Here is a 4,582-nt window from a genome sequence, read left to right on the forward strand (position 1 = left end):
GTAGTTGCAAACCAGTGGCCTGCAGGCCATATGTAGCCCATGGATGTGTTTTCAGTTAGCATAGCACATTTTTATACTTGAATGAGTTGTCAACATTTTTTTGTCTTTAAATATTTTTTAGGGAATTGGGGGAGGGGAACAGTGTTGGGGAAGGGGAACAGCCAAGTTGTTGTGCTTCAGTCTTCATTGTAGAGGGCGCAGCTAGCTCGGCTCTAAGTCCAGTCGCCACCCAGCTGCCTGTTGGCAGCTCGCGGCTGCTCAGCTCAAGGTGCCGTGTTCAATCTTAGTTGCTGGTGGTCATAGCCCACCATCCCATGCAGCAGCCTAACCGGGGACCTTGTTACTAAGAGTGCATGCTCTCACCAGCTGAGCCATCCTGTCACCTGTTAGCAGCTCAGTGGCAGCTCAGCTCGGGTGCAGCTCACTGATCCATGTGGGAATCAAACTGGCAGCCCTGTTGCTCAGAGCTCGCGCTCCTAACCAACGGAGCCACTCGGCCGGCCCCTAACATTTTTGTTTTTTAAGCCAAGTTTCCAGCTCAGGGTGTACATTTCCAATTAATCACAATAAGCTGGAACTGAGAAGCCATCTCCCCTTGGATCTCCACTCTTTTACAGTCACCATTCCATCTCACTTTATTAATTTAAATTAGCTGCCTCCTCACAGGCCGCTCCCCGCAGGCATTTGAGGTTGAGAACCTTGTCCTAGAAACACTGAATTGGGAAAGGGAAGGGCGGCGGCTCTAACGAGTAGGATGGGGAAAGTCAGGAAGGACGATAGGTCAAAACTAAAGACAACTTCTCATAATTCAGAATTTTGAAAATGAGACTGGCCAGGCTATGTGTCATTAAGAACCTGCCTCAGCCCAGAGAAGGGCTCAAGCTAAACATCAAGATAAATGGATGGAAAAAAGGGGGCGGTCTATGAAAAGTAATCTCACAGGGTGAGGTGATCATGAACTCCTCACTGGGCAGATCAGGGTGGGTAGTCATGCCCCAGGCGTATAACTTCTTTACTGAAAGGCTCATTTGCCTCAAGCAAGCAAGCCCTGCTCATTGTTTCTGGGCTTCTAGGTTAACACACCCTTGAAATGTCCCCTTTTAGATCCCACCTTCTATACCACCCTTTGAGACCCCTCCCTCTAAAGCAGCGGTTCTCAACCTGTGGGTCGTGAACCCTTTGGGGGTCAAACGACCCTTTCACAGGGGTCNCCGGGCGAGGCAGATCAGTCGCCGGCTTCTGGACTGCCGCTCACGGTGGCTGCTGGCTACACACGGTAGCCCATGGCAACCTATTGCCACAGGGGCTGCAGCCTACGTCGTAGCCGAGGACTCATGGCAGCCCAACTCCAGGTCAAGCTGTTGTTCACCATCTGTAGAGGGTGCAGCATCACTGGTCCTAATGTGGGATCCAAACTGGGGCCCTGCTGCTCAGAACTGGCGTCCCAAGCCAGCTCTTACCCAACGCACCACTTGCCAGCCCAAGATTTTCATTTATTGTTATAATTGCTTTGTAGGAAAATAAATTACTACCATACTATTTTTCAGTGTTAAATTACTTCCTTTTGAAAGATTTGTATTCTACTCCCCTTTAAAAGCTTATATGATTTAACAAAATGTATCTGGTCCACAATCCATTTGATTTTTATAATTGGATCATCCTTTCAGCATTCGCAGCAGTTTTATTACATCCATTATTTCAATGCAATTTAGGATACATGTTGGCTAATGTCAAAATAGTTTTCATTTGAAAACAGAAATTATTATTATTTTAAATATACCACCTATATGATTTCCAGAGCATTCTATTCTTTGTATATAGAGATGGCAATGTTAATCCATCCTTAGTAGTAATTGTTCTGCTAGCTGTAAAGAAGGGTCTGTAATTCAGCATTCTTGCTTTCTCACCTTATTTTTGTTAGAGATGTTCAAGGAGCATTGCTTTCTCTCAGCAATACTAACTGGACCATCTGTAAACTAAATTGAGGTCACATTAGTGCAATGTTAATAACCTGAGTTATTAAACCGAGACACTTTCTTTTTGGGGCAGTACTGTCTCAGGTGCCATGATGAACACCCAATTAAACTGGTTTAGTCAAAACAGAACATTCCTTGGTTCTTGGAATGACTATCAAGTCCAGGGGCATGACTAGCTTTAGACACAACTGAACTGAGTGGCTCAGAAGAGAACTTCAGGGCCTGGTGCCTCACACTCTATGTCTGAGCTGATTGTCTCTGGTCTGGCTTCTTTGGCAGGGTGGCTTTGTCCACAGTATGGTCCCAGCGTCTTCAGGCTTACATCAGCCAGTTAGCAACCCCAATAGAAAGACTGTCTCTTTCCAAATTCCTGGGCAGAACATTCATATGCCCATCTTTCAATCAATTACAGTGGCTGGGAGGTGGATGGGACACGCTCACTGCCCAGGGACAGGTGGCATGCCCACCCCTGGCTTCTGCAGATGGGGTCAGTCCTCTTGTGCACATGAACTGGGAATAGAAGAAGGGTTATTGCTCCACAGGAAAACCAAGTGCTGGCCCAGAAGAAGGGAATGGTGCTGGGAAGGCCACAACAGACATTCACTCGATTTTCCATGGATGGCATTCTAAGAAGACTAAGCTGGAGCTGGCCCCACGTTCCTCAGAAACCTTCAGTGACCCCTAAGTTGGTATAAAAGACAAGACAACAAAGCTCTCCCAAAAGCAGAAAGAGTAAGTGGCTCTCTGTTTGAGGGTGAGGGTTCTCATTCCAGTTCTGCCATTACTTAAAGAAATGACTCTGGGAAACTTGTTGACTATTCTAGGCCCATTTCCTCACCATTTAATAAAACTCACTGGACTAGGCCCCAGCTGTAAATGTCTTCAGCAGTGACCCTTTCCCTGAAATGTCCTCAACCTAAGGTTTTCTAGATTTAATGCACATTAATGCACATTAATGCACATAAAGTTCACCAATTTATCCCCCTTCAGACCCATCTGGATGTCCCTCAGACCCTTCAAGTTCCTTATATGTCCCAGGCAGCGCACACACACACACACACACACACACACACACACACACACACACACACACCAAAAAACCCACACCTGTTCTTCCTTTGGTGTTGTGTACCTCAGTGGGTGACCACACATATAAGCCAAAGCTATAAGCCAAAAATTCTCTAAAATAACTAGATGCAGGCTACAAATACGTCCCCTTCCCACTCTAGAGTCCATAAATGGGTTCCAGAAGATCCATGGAGCTCCTAAAATTATATGTAAAATTGTGTGTATGTACATACGTGTATTCATTTGTGTTTGTCATTTTTCTAAGGATAGGTTGTTTCATCAGAATTTAAAAGGGTGCCCATCCCCATCTTCCTAAAAAAATGAAGGTTAAAAGCCACTATCTCAGCCCATCACTGGGATGTTCCAACTCTCTCATTGCATCTCTGACTCTCAATCAGATATCCCTCGTGGTGGCTTTTAAACATGACCTCAAATTCTTTGATATTGATGAACACTTAGCCACTTCATGGGGACAGGATGGTGCAGTGGACTGCAGGAAGCGCGCTTGGATCAGCTCAACCCTCTCTCCTGTCCCTCCTCTCGCTCCTATGGGGAACTCCTCCATTACATATGATCCTGGTAGGAATTTCAATCAGGCGTCTCACTCCCCACCACCACATGAGTGGGCATCTGAATACCCTAGACCTAGTAAGTGGTTCCAAATGGGCATGTGAACTCTCTTAGCTCAAGGCCCCTAGAAAACAGCTTGAGACAAAGCTTAGATGTGAACACATTGCTGAGAGCGCAATCTCAAAGACCCAAGAGGAGGAAAAAGGGAGGGAGAGAAGGGTAAGACTGGAAAGGAAGGGGGAAAAAATAAGGCGGTGCATTCCTGAGCTGGCTACAGTGCCACCAAAATTTTCCTTGTCATAGAGGACATCTCCAGAGAAAGAGTGTGGACATTCTGTATCTCAGGACAGTCCACCAGGGAAGAGGCACGGTGAATAACTCATCCACCAGCTTCTTCCAATCTCCTCTTTCTCACTGGTCAAATTTCACTTCATGGGACATTAAACCCCCACACCTTGGGTTGTATCACCTCCAGGGAGCCACTGGGAAGCCAGTTCCCACAGAAGCAGCAACAACATGAGCCGTTGGCACTTCCTAACAGTTTGCCTGTTGCTGGTGATACCTCAAGCTGGGCTGGGCAAGCCAATACACATACAAAGGTGCCCCAAAAAAAGTCCTAAAGCTTTTCATGCCTCAGCCATGACTGGAAAATCCCAGAAGTAACAAGAAACGGACATGAGTGAGGAATAATGAGGGGTGCCGTCTGCTCTTCCCATGAGTGTCATGGGCCACCAGCAATGGCCCAACTGGATGAGCAGGTAACACTTTACAAGAATATACCATCTCCCCAGTGAAGATATGGTTTCTCAGGAAAGGGAGGAAGAGCCTAGAAGAAGGTGGCTGGTGCTGGGTAAACTCCCTGGAGTACTGAGTTCCAATGAATATTTAGCACTTAGCACACTGACTCAGACCTGAATACATGAAGACTAAAGGATGGATGGCTGGCTGGCTGGCTGGATGGATGGATG

The 4,582-nt window shown here is 46.5% G+C and overlaps 1 pseudogene; it reads left to right on the forward strand.

The window, feature by feature from the left end:
- The window catches only part of LOC109372550 (60S ribosomal protein L7a pseudogene), a 100,408-nt pseudogene that overhangs the window by 60,573 nt on the left and 35,253 nt on the right, over nucleotides 1-4,582 (forward strand).

The sequence above is a fragment of the Hipposideros armiger genome, unplaced genomic scaffold, assembly GCF_001890085.2.
Source record: "Hipposideros armiger isolate ML-2016 unplaced genomic scaffold, ASM189008v1 scaffold_643, whole genome shotgun sequence".
In the NCBI taxonomy this organism is placed as follows: domain Eukaryota; kingdom Metazoa; phylum Chordata; class Mammalia; order Chiroptera; family Hipposideridae; genus Hipposideros; species Hipposideros armiger.